At 39.0% G+C, this 13195-nt stretch overlaps 1 protein-coding gene across 3 annotated transcripts in view; it reads right to left on the bottom strand.

Moving 5' to 3' along the window:
* sipa1l1 (signal-induced proliferation-associated 1 like 1) overlaps positions 1-13195 on the bottom strand; it is an 83758-nt gene that overhangs the window by 40443 nt on the left and 30120 nt on the right. For all 3 annotated transcript variants that reach the window (XR_005072418.1, XM_037085899.1, XM_037085898.1), the window contains exon 4: positions 4938-5005. The gene's annotated coding sequence lies outside the window, so the exon portion shown is untranslated. The remainder of the gene's footprint in view (positions 1-4937; positions 5006-13195) is intronic.

Below are 13195 nucleotides of genomic sequence, written 5' to 3'. Positions count from 1 at the left end.
CCCAGTAACTACCTGCAGAGTGCCTTTCTGTTTCTCCTCTGAGGACTTGGTAGTACTCTTTAATGAGAGTTGCAGAGAATGAGAAAAACTGTCATAGAAAGAGAACAAGTAAGAACAGAATTAGAGAGGAGAGGATCATCCTGTAGTTAAGTTGGGAGACTGGGAATTAAAAGGAATAAATGTGGTGCAGCATGCCTCTCTGCTGTCGCAGAGGACCAATTACACTGACAGATACTCAGTAACCTTTAGCAGTGTCCAAATGAGGTCGACTGTTGAGGTAAATACGTAGCATCACTGCTCAATACAGCTGAAGTGCTGCCAAGGTTATCTGCTGGCCCAGTGAACCGGAAACTGTTAACAGAGAGACTTACTTGCATCTTACTGATAATGGTGTCTGGGACCATAAGCATGAAATTACCGAACAATGAAAGCATTGTTGTAACATCCAATTTATAGGAGATTGTGTTAAATAGCCAGGTCCCTGCAGAGGGATTTTTGTGCTTAAAAGACTAACTGTGGATGACAATTTGACTAACTGCTGAAGCCTTGTGAAACATTTATCCACCACTGCCGATTGTCTTTCTTACATTAGAGGAATGATAACTATTGTAATGCATTGTTTCAAGACAGAACTTTATTTTGTACTAGTGCTTTTCTGTAAATCACTGTACAGGCAGTACGTTTATACCTTTTAGAGACAGAGTAAACTAATGTATAATTCTATTATTATTGTCAATAAGAATACAATAATTAACAGTTTTATCAACAATGAAAAAAATAATGAGTTGAAGCCTTATTTGGCACAAGCCAGCAGCTATCCTTTCCCATGGAGAATTTCAAAACTTTAAAGAAAAGTCTCTGTGAAGACTCAATCAAGGCACTGTCGACTGTCAGCATGATTGTCTGAATAAGTAATTACTAAACACTTCAGTGAGGTAATTATGACCTCATGATATTATGCAGACGGGTGTCATGGTGACAGACAATGATGTCATGGTGATGTGTGTAAAGGTGAGTAACAGGGACGAGCCGAGGGACATATTACCAGTCACAACAATTTAAAATATTCCCATTTTGAATCTAAAACAGCCGGTAGATTTGACTTCTATGTCATAATATGCCAACTATCTAAAGTTGTAAAGTGATTGGACATCAATTGCAGGGACTTTTCTTTTGCATTTTACAATGTTGCATGTTCAACTGACTTTCTGTTCACTGGCAAAGAGACTTGAGGCTTTGCTTGCAATTAAGTGGAATTAATTAACTGAAGTGTTCCAACTGAACACCATCGCAACTTTCTCTATGATTAAAACTGAATTACACAGACCTTCCCAAGAAGCTTTATTATACAAGTAGCTGCATATCAGTTCATTTTTAATAAATTCTAAAAAGATCTGGGAAAAAGTATTAATAAAAACACTGATGAGGAATAAATTGTTTAATTAAGAGTACAATATCATGAGGGTGTCAGTGTTACTATGGCGATTTTATATAAACCATAGTACTGCCTACGCTTGCTTAAAATGTGTCTGGCTGCTACAGTCTATGGTTGTTGTCAAGCAGCACAGGTGTGCCAGTATGGACACTGTGTGACTATGAATCTGCTTCAGTTCACAGTGAGTCATACACGCCTGAAGATTAAAGAGAAGACAGGCTCTGTAACTGACTGACTGACTGACTGACTGACTGACTGACTGAGAAGCTGGTGCTCAACAATGAAATGAGACATGCTCATAGAAAAGTCTTTAAAGAGGGGGCACAAAAATGGAGCCATGTGCGTGTGTGCGTGCGTGCGTGAGCGTGTGCATGTGCGTGTGTGCGTGCGTCTTCATTCTCAGAAGTACTATAAATTGGAACTGGTTTATATTTTTAGATGATAACAGAGTGAATCAGTGTTCCTCGTCGATTAATCAGCCTGTATTGTAGTTTTTTCCCCAGGCCAGTGTTTAGAGAAAATCTTTGCCTTACAATTTTTTTATGATAGACACTTGGAGGAAGGGACTAAAGAAAGAAACATTTAAAGAAACAAAAAGAAGAAAGAACAATATATGAACCAGAGAGCAAATCATTAACAATTAAACACTTGTTTCCCCAGACAGAGATCATTACCACACCAACTGGTGAGTCAAGTCAAGTCACATCATGTAAACACATACAATGTCTCAATGGATTTTAAAAACCCACAACAGAAACAGACCCAGCCCAAGCTCCCTAAGGAGACAAGAGGGAACCAAAAACTTATGGATGTAAAATAATAGAATTATCAAGATAACATTTAAAAAGAGATTACCTTTCTTAGACAGCTAGAGGTGCAACAGAAGTCATAGGTGGGAAAATGGAAATGACCATCAGAAAGTGAAGGATGCCAACTCAAACCTTGACAGCATGTGTGTTTGTGTGTGTGTGTGTGTGTGTGTGTGTGTGTGTGTGTGTGTGTGTGTGTGTGTGTGTGTGTGTGTGTGTGTGTGTGTGTGTGTGTGTGTGTGTGTGTGTGTACACACATGTAATCGTTCACAAGTGGGTGTACCTGCAGTGCAAAGCTACTGCAGGTAACTCAAAAAGCCTTAGAACCAAAATAACAGGGAAAAGATCCAAATTATGACTCAGGCTTTCAATGTGCACCCACAAGTGTCTCTCTGTCTCACACACAAATACACACATACAAAGGACCCAGATTATGAGGAATGTTGCATCACATTATTTTTTTCTCACCCGAGTCATCTTTCCCAGACTCAGTGGCATTAATGTCTCAGTTTTCACTTGGTTTAAATTTTCTGTTGGAGTAGACAGGAGAGCATCAAACTCTTCTGTTACATTCAAACTTCACTGAAAATAAACTATCTGCATCAAGTTTCAAAGCAGTAATGACAGTGTGAGATGTTTTCAGGGAAATGCATACTTTCATCAGTAACAGTGACTGCTCTGTGCAAATGACATCCCCAAAACAAACATTTTTAAAAAATGCAGGTTTTTCTACCTCACATGATTCAAAATGAAATATTGTTGCCCTGGTGGTCTTAAATGCTCCACAGCCTTGTAGATGACTGTAGATGCACAATGGCAGGCCAAGACACAGAGGAAAGATAAGGGAAAAAAATAAATCAAACATTATTCTCTTTGAAAGCTGCCAGGCAGCCGGCAGTCCAATGTGTTAGAGTTTCAGCCCAGAGCTTTTCAAAGTGAGATTGTAATTGTGTGCAAAGATAAACGTGCTCTGCTGATTTTTTTTTCTCCCTCTGCAGAGCTCGTCAGTGGGGTGGGTCTACTATACGTCTCACTGAGATGTAAAAGGGGCTTTTGGGGTACTCTGAAGTCTGCCGTTGTCATCTTCTCCTCTCGTGTGTGAAATTGCAAAGGCGGCCTACAGCACACACTTCCCAATCCCCAGCTATTACAGAATGGCAATGGAGGCAGTGGGAGGAGATGTGCATAGAGATTTGGACAGACTGATGAGAGAGGAGTCTGTGTGTTTGTGTGTGTGTGTGTGTGTGTGTGTGTGTGTGTGTGTGTGTGTGTGTGTGTGTGTGTGTGTGTGTGTGTGTGTGTGTGTGTGTGTGTGTGTGTGTGTGCGTCCGTGCGCGGTGTGCGCGTGGTGTGTGCGCGTAGCTGAAAAGGTAGGGCTTCTAATACAATGAGTCATTATATGCACATTACTTTTTTTTTTTTTTTTTTAATCTCTGGTGCTATAATTTTGTGAAACTACCCAGAGTCAAACCGGCAATGTTGTTGCAAGATCATATTGAGATATTTGGGCATAAATATCCTGATATCTGATTTTTTACCTCTCCCAGCATTAGTTAATTAGCATTAATCTAATTAAATTCAATGAAGTTAATTTTAATACCTTTTAGGATCTTTATTAAGACCCTTTCCAAACATTTTCACTACATTTACACCACTTGGAGTACAACTAAAACAGTCCAAGTTTGTGTTAACTCCTTATCAATACAACGTAATTCAAATAGGCGGGGTGGTTCAAAGCAATGTACTGAGTCACTAACCCAACCCAAGGTTTATCAGAATGACACCATTATAAACCAGTATTTGACTGATACACAAAAGAACTGACAAAACTAAAACTGAAATATTGTTAAACTGTGGTGAGTTTCGAAAGGACCGTGCCATGTAGGAACTCCCTCACAAATACCCAGTGGTGGAAGAAGTATTAAAATCTTTTACTCAAGTAACAATACAATAATGTAAAAGTACTCCACAAGAGGCATAGGTCATGTATTCAAAATCCTACTTAAGTGAAAGTAAAGTATCATCAGCTAATAGTATCGAAAGTAAAACTTGTTCTGTACAAAATTGGTCCTATGATGGATATCTTATCAGATAATTTATCATTACATTATTAACATTACATCAACTCTGTTGTAGCTGTAATCATATTATAAACTAGCTCATCCTGTGGTTCCCAACCTAGGGGCCAGGCCCTTCATAAGGTTCATAAAATAAATCTGAGGGGAGCTGAGATTATTAACTGGGTGGAAAATGAGAAAAAAAGTTCTTCTGAACAACTTTGTATTATTCTTCTTTAATTTCGGCCACTAAATCGATTTCTCAACTTTTAATACTATTTTAGACCCTGCATACACCCTGTAGTAATTGCCTGGTCTGAGGCATGGTCTGTCCTACACCAATGAGCTGCACAGAGTGTAATCTTAACTGTAATATCAAGTCCACTAAAGTCATCCATCTGACAACTGTGTTTCAAAACTCCATTTTTGTGGCGGACTGTCTCATTAGTCAAACAGATGATTTGAAGCACTGAGCCACAAATATGGAGCATCTCATTTCCATATTTGTAACTCATTTCTTCTCCATTGACACTAATTAGTTCCATTGTGTCTTCTGATTTAATAAGATCCCCCCTTCTTCCATTTCACCAAAGTTGGCATATGCTCATGGTTAATAAAAATGTAAAATATTCTTACCAGGCCTCAGTTTTTATGAGGCTGTCCTTTGACTGCAGGTGCCTTTGTCTCTTGTCCACACAAATTACCTACGAAGAAAAAGAGGAAATTGTTGCAAGTCAATAACTGCTTCATCTTAGCAAAATAAAGTTTGTCAAAATTAGAATTATAATGAATATGATGTGAAGATGAAACAATATCTATCAAGTGATGACATTCAAATTTACTTCTTGCAAGTGACGGAGATTTACACTCAATTGAGTGTAAAGTCACCGCAAATGACATTCTTTAACAGTGTAGATGACAGCTTTTGATACTGCCTTGCATTAGATTCTTCTTCTTTGATGCATTTCAAATCAAATTAAAATCTCAGATGCTGTGTCCATGAACACAAAAAGGTATCAACTGAACCCCCTTTGCCATTATACATGGCTGCCATTTTACATTAGGAACACCTAGGTAGAACTAATGAAGCAACATATTCTACTTTCATGTTTATGTTGAAACTGTTTCAGGGAGGTGTTGATTGAACTTCATGGTTGTTTTCGGAGGCTGTAGTTTGTGGTGTTGATGGTTTGTATTGCTCTATACTGAGAAGTGTATTAAAATCAAGTCCACCAAAAGTATGTCAATGATGGAAATCCAAATTATTGGAAAAAATAGCTGATGTAAGAGGTATTTAAAACATCAAATGCACTGTCTCCCATGAATCATTTATTTTTGGTTAAATATATTTACCATACCCTCTTAATAAATAGTTTGGGTTTTTTTTTTTTTTTTTTTTTAAAGTGTTTGCTGCTTTTAGATGTTAACACAGTGTCCAAACTGCCCTTACTTTATCCCTCTAGATTAACAGCGAGGAGGATGCCTCTTTCTATGGGGGAAAAAAGAGATACAAGTGATGGGAAATGGAGGTAGAAAAAAAACAAGACAGGGATTTAGAGGAGTGAGGGACTGAGGATAAGTGCCACTTTGGGTTTCAGGTCCACAGTTTTCAACAATGACACAAATAGCATTGGCCTTCCTAAATCCCTTGAGTGCAGGCATGTGTGCGTATGTGTGTTCCCACTGTACCCACAGCAACACAGCTCAAACGACTGGTAAACAGACTAGTATACTGAGAATGCATATAGGAAGCAGGAGTTTACCTCAACATCACATGCATAGTTTAATCAAAGCCACAAACCATTTCTACAGTAAGACACCAATACCTGTTTCACCCACACACACACACAACACACAGTTCCTTGCCTTCCTCCTACTGTGCTTCAGGGATCTAAATGTCAGTTTCCCCTCTGCTGTGCCTCTATAGTGCAAAGAGATGCTCATGTTATACTGTACATCTACATTCTTTTATCGACACATGCATCTATAAAGTGAAGATTTAGAACACATGAAATATATAAGAATGTTATATACCAAGGATAACATGATGGCTGTCCAACAATCCAGTACAATTACTACACATTACCTACTATGATTGTGGAGCTTAGAACACTCAAATTTTGTTGATATGAAGAGTTTTGTTGGTGTACTTGTTTGTATAATACTGACAAGTGTTCAGTTTATTTTGACAATGCCAGTTTAATCACTATTGACCTAAACTATTAAGTACTCTTGATCCCTCAGTATCTAAACAGAGCCCATATGAACTACTGAACTACTGTGGCTTTGAAACATTTACACAGGACAGTGGTATCTGGGTCGCGTGAACTCTGATGAATCAGGTCCATACAGCCAAATCCATTCGTGACAGGCTGATTTATAATTTATGGCAAGCAGAGAGGATTTGGGGAGGGTGGGGGCTAGTTGGTTGGTTGGTTGGTTGGTTGGTAGATAGAGTGATTTTCCCTGCAGGCTGGTCTGATATTTATAGACTGGCATAAGTGATGTAACTGTTATCTCACAATTCAAACTATCACCTCAATACTCATTCCAAGATCTGTTAGTTATGCATTTTTGAGATATAGCCTTTCATTCATGGCCAACAGCACATGGAAGCCTGCAAGCATAACGCGTTTTACTGGCCAGATGCAGTCAGCAGTCAGGCATGTTTGCTCTATAAGTTCTCTTTAATGTCAGTTTTCTATTTCCTTATCAAACCAGCACAGTTAGGCGAACACAAGATGCTCGGTTAAAATGGTGGCACTGGTGTTTCTTTTCTGCATGCTGCTGTAAATGCATTTGTTTCAACTGTGCTGTTTTTGTTTATGTTTCATTAGCCTCCTGAGTATAGCTAGTCAACTAACTTTGACACAAGCTTCAGAGGCTCAACGCAACTAGAGAACAAACATGTGGTGCAGGTACAAAGACACTTTTAAACCCAGTATGGTGATGTCTATTGGAAGCTCATCAAGTTGCTGTCAGAGTGACAATGGGAAGCTTCAGTGACTACAGTGTTAAGCTGGTAAGCAAATCCTGCCTCATGTCAACAGGGAACACAATACCTCTGACACAGAAACACAGTAAACCCTCCCCCCCGAAAAAAAACTGTCATCAACCATTGCATCGTTTCACTGACATTGTTATATCAATTCAGTTGCCCAGCATTGCCCAACCCTAGGTGACCCTAAATTGTTTTAGCTGCTGTAGCTCTGATTTCATGGTATTTGTACTGTTAAAATGATAGGATATTCTACCAGGCACATTTTTCAGTTCTTTGGAAACCCCATTAAATAACAAGCAAATTTAGTTCAGGCTGCCCAACCAACCATGAGACAGACAGATGGCTGCTAAATGCACTGACAAGGCATAACATAAGTTCAAACATAGATGTAACATAGATTTTGCATAAACATTCTGACACTACAAATCTGGCTAAACAAGGTCAATACAAATGGCTTGACTGGAGTGTTATTATGGTCAAATTGGCAAAATGTGAAAAAGCCACAACTGCTGCTCTGCTAGTCTTATTTTAATTTGTTTTAGAGGTATTTTGTGGGCCTTTTGGCTTTATTCCATAGGACAGGACAAGAGAGATGACAGGAAATGGGATGAGAGAGAGGGGGGATGACACGCTGCAAAAGGCTGCAGATCGGACTCTAACCCTGGGCTGCTGCAGCAAGGACAGAGCCTCTGCATATGGGACGCACACTGTATTGCTTCTAGTCTCATTGTAATGAAATTGCAACAGGCCCAAGGGTCAACTACTCGCAGCTGCTTAATTTTCTAATGACAAGAGCTTTTATTTGTTTTCATTTGAGAAAAATCAATGCTGCTAAACAGAGGCGGCTGTGTTGGTTTTACTTAGTACTTAACCCTAAATTACTTGTCAAATTGCTTGTCTGGATTTTACATTAAGACCCCCAAAGATAGTGCACGATAAATCACAGCCACAAATGCTTCCTGTCTTTAATCCTGCTACTGCCTTCATGAACAGATGCAATACAGAGCTCTACTGCTAACTATCAGTGAATGGATATCTGGAATGCCTAAAAAATAGCCTAAAAATAGTACCATATGGCTACTGTGCATAACTGAGAAAAACTCATTTGAATCTCTGCAGCGCAAGCCTGACGAGCAAGTGCTTCTGTCTGAGACACCTTGGCACATGCTGGCATTTGCTGCAAAACCCATGCTGTCACACCTTGTTCACTCTTGGGCGACTCCATTAGACAATAAATAAGTGAACAGTGAAGAGTACACATGCACTCAGACACTCACAAGCAAGGGTCCTAATATTTGAGAAAATCCAATTTCCTAAATTGACCTATCTGATGGAGCAATTAATACACGGGCTATGAATTCACACCATTTAGCCAATCAGATGAAGTTGCAGTTGGGCGTAGCTACTTTCGGTTTAGGTGGTGTAAATTTGGTGATGATCGCTAATTTAGCTGCTGAAGGATAGAGGAGCTAGTTCTGACACTTTACTATGTGTTAATTTATCGCAGACCATGCCATCATCGCAATGTTAAACAATGTTATTACAATTCCCAGGTTGTACACATATCATGTAGGCCTAATTAGTTTTGTTGCAAAACTAGAAAAAACTATACAACATACTGGAAGAAAAACAAAACAATTTAATAACGATGTGTGTTTTCGACATACAATGTACTCGTCAAGTTCATTACATTTGGTTACCAAACAAGAAGATGAAGGAATAGCTTGTGCTGATTAAAATCATGTCTATCTTGTCAGCTCAGTAAATGTTCTTCCACAAAATCTGCCTCGTCAAAGGTATATAAAAGTACCATGCCAGACAGAGACAAGTGGCGGGCTATTAAGTATTCAGCTGACATACAACTAGCTATGGGGAATTCTCTGAATTACAATGAAGACATTTTGGGCATCAGTGCTAAACTCTTCAACACGAAATTGCAATGCACTTATAAACGTATTATTTTTCCTGTCTTTTCTTGTCAAAGCTGTGTGTTGGCTGACTTCAACAGTGTGGTGGCAATGTTATAAATAAAACCATTAAAAATGGTAAAATCAGGCCTCCGTAAGAGCACTCGAGACCATTTCTCTGACTTCATCCATTCAATTACACTTAATAGAGCAAAATGTCATGAAAATAGTAGAACACGTTCTGGGCGAAAAGCTCAGTCAGCTGTGCTCAGACAGCAGCAATGAAGCCACCTGGTCCTCTGCAGAGCCACCTCCGCACCACCACCAAGAGCCCTCTAATCTGTGCCAATCAGATGACGCTAAGCAGCCATTTGTTGTTGAACTGGGCACCAGTACACGCCCCCTCCTCATTTCAACAGCCACTGCAGACCCTAGCAAAGTGCTGCCAACATAGCAAAAGCAGGCGAAGCAGTGAGGGTAACAGAACTAGCAGTGTGGTGAATAATAGAGAGAAAGAACTGTGGTGTAATTAACACAGTGGCTGGGGGATGATGCACTGTAGAGGGATAAAGAAAGGGAATGCAGAGAGGGCATTGAGAAAGAGGACGGAGAGGAGATGTGCTGGGTAAGATGAGATGAAATCAATTAAAGAGTGGGGAGTTTAGGAAAGGAACATTTTGAATCAAAGGAAAATGAGAAGCCAACATAACTGAGAGGACAAGAGTGAGTGAGAGAGCAAACCAAACCACAGCACTGTCATCAAAATTAAAGAGCAAATAAAATCCTGGTAACAGGCAGCAGAAACTTTATCATACTCAAATTATATGACCCATTTCATGCATTTCAAAATAGTGGTAAACAAAAGATCAGAGATGGAGGGACAAAAGCAGCGACGGAACAGAAATGTAGAAGATAATGACATGTTCCCCAGCAGGAAGTTCATCTCAGCATGGTCTCACCAGCTCCATTTCAATTTTGTATGGCCAAGTTCCCTTTTAACTGGTAGCAAGTATATTTTCAGTCTTATGAAAGTCCACAGAATAAATGAGGGTGTCTCGTTATCAACTGCCTTACTGTATGGGTGACTTATTTAGCCAGAGAGAGAAAAGCCAAGGATTACAGCTATCAGAAAAGAGCTGCAGATTTCCAAAATGGCGTAGCTCTGCGTGGGCAACAGTGAACAACACTGCAGTAAGGAGAGGAGTGAGTAGGACTGAGAAGTGAAGCTCACTCTATGCAAGAAGACAGAGGAGGATAGACAGACAGACACATGGATAATCAGAGGAGAAATGGCAAGAATGAAAAATGACAAATTAAGAAGGAAAATATGAATGGAGCCACAGAGGAATCTTATAGTTCCCCACCTGAGCTATCAATCTTATATTTTAATTAAAAGAACATCTCTTTCTCTCAGCCCTCTGTCCACACTGAACAGCCTTTCAAACCCCGATTGAGCTTCTACTCAATTGTCTCCAAGGTGGATGAATTCTTAGAAAGGCCAGCATAGTACAGGGAAGAACAGAGCCTTTGTAAAACAATGACGCAAGCAATTGTCAGTCACAGGTTGCGTTGCAGTGAAGTTAAGATGAACTTTCTGTTACCTCTAACCTTCTCTGTCATCTCTAATTTTAAATGTCAAAATAACTCATCAAGTGGCACAGGTGCAATCATTAAGCAGTATTTACGCTGATTTTGTCAGTCTACACAACAATCATAGAATGACTTTTATCAGCACCGCGGCACAGCAGCTTGAGAATGACTGCTGGTTATTTATAAATTGCCATTAAATCCCTATCTCATACATGCTCCCTTGTATGGCAACAGAAATAGAAAAGTAAGTAAATGAGAACAATTATATGATTAATTAATACAAGTAGATGACTTAGTGTTTTAATAGAGTCTGAGCCTAAAATGGATGTGGGTAGAACAAACAATCCTGGTCAATCCCACATAATCATAACTGGGTTTCTGACAAGGAAAATGTATGTAAAATAAGATCCAAACCGTAGCAAAGGTTTGATGCTTATACCAATTAGAACTTCAAAAATGTTCGATAGAATAACTATAACTATGCAATGGCAAAACCATTTCTAATTCACTAGAACCATTTCTCGTCATTTATTTGACATGTACACCAAGATATACAAATGTTAAACTAATTTTGGGCAGCCAACAATTAGCTAACGAAAACTATATGGCTTTTGGACCAGTGTATCATAATCAGTCGTACACAACAGCAAGGACATTATAACAATTACTGTGGAGGGGGAAACAAAAAAAGGATAACATTTAAATTAAAGTTGCTCATTATACTTTACGATAAGTTGCGAGTGAAGTTTAATGGTGACTGTAATGTGAAGTGATTATATATGATAAGGAAACCCTGGTTCCACTTTTGCCAGCCTTTTCTTTAGAAGAGGAAGCTGTCTCACATTTCAACAGGAAACACATCTCAGTCACTTCCTGCTTCCCCGGAGGAAGTGGCAGATCCGCCAGGGAATGGCTGAGCCAGTCACACTCCTTACTGAAGTCTGTGTGATTTTCAAGAAGAAAAAAATCAAACCACCAACAAACTGGTTCTGCAGTAGCTCAATGAAACAGAGATTATCTGCTTAAGTCTTAGGGTGCGTCGACACAACTCTGCTGTTTTCATAACACATGCTCTCTTTTCTATTGGGATTACCTTCATCTGCTGCTATTTTGCCAATTATGTTACTGCAGCTGTAAGAAGTTTGAGAAAAGAGCCTCTGTACAGATTTCATGATCAGCTTCCTAATGCCACCAGCATTTCAATATTCCATTTTTTTTCCATCCTGTTAGCTGTTGCCTTCTCACATGACAAAAATCTCAGCCACTTCCTCAGTGTTTTTAAATAGCTTGACAATCACAAACCACAGCATGCAAGTCTCACTTTCTCGTTTTTAGATTTACAACATATTTAGTTCTTTAATAGGTTACTCAGACCTCCTGCATTCTTGGATGTCACACACAAAACAAATGTGTTTTTTGTTTGTTTGTTTGTTTTTTAACAGCTGTAAAGTACTTTGTGACATATGCCTTAGAAACATGCTACATGAATTTAAAAAAAGACAATCATTTTTGGCTGGTCGATTTGTCTATGCAGGCAGGACTATACAGGTTTCTACAGCCGCACAAACCAGTTATCCTGCCAAAACACACATATTCTAACAATAGTACAAAATCAAACCACAACAAATTCAAAGGTGAAGGGCTTTTTTTGCATCAATATTTCCTTCTTTGTTTCTTAGTTGGTTCAAGACACTTTGATTGCTGAAAGAATTGTGTATTGCATTTTAACACGCAAAAAGCAGGGTTCTCCCCAAAGAAAGTACTGGTGATATTGCTCTAATGTGAACCTTAACTTCAAACTAAAAAAAAAAAGTGCTTTTTTTATATTTACTACAAGAAATATTTGAACAGGAGCAAATTACAGTACTAAGACTTATCAGGAAATGAAAGTCAGATGAGTGTTTACAATGAATGCTTCAGTCAGCCATGCAAAACAAAATAGCAGGATTTTAGGAGAGCATTGTACAGCTTTCTTTAATTACAGATTATTTAATTTATGTATATGCATAACCCTAATACACCTGTAAATTAGGGCGATTGGATCAACTATCTGCTACTCAGTCCACTGACTGTTATTTTTTGGGTAATTCATTCTATTTTTATTCAATTGCAGCCTCTGAATATTGAGTGAGAACTGCTGCTCAGCAACAAACTAATTTAGCTAGCTAACCCAGTGATACAAAGAGGCCGGCAGCATCGAGAGAGAACAGCGTATACAGACAGAATATTTTCAACCAAACCAGAGTTCATGATTGTCGATCATCAACTCCAAAAACAAAAAATGACATGTGTGAGACTGTGTTTCCTTTTTTGACATTATGTGGGTTTACTTTGTTTATTAGACTAGAAAGCCACAGGGGTGGGTCCTCTCCTGCCCCAAGCTGCCACCAACCCTG

The sequence above is a fragment of the Acanthopagrus latus genome, chromosome 22, assembly GCF_904848185.1.
Source record: "Acanthopagrus latus isolate v.2019 chromosome 22, fAcaLat1.1, whole genome shotgun sequence".
Lineage (NCBI taxonomy): Eukaryota > Metazoa > Chordata > Actinopteri > Spariformes > Sparidae > Acanthopagrus > Acanthopagrus latus.
Note: the sequence above shows the minus strand (reverse complement) of the source record. Positions and strands in the feature narration are given on the sequence as shown.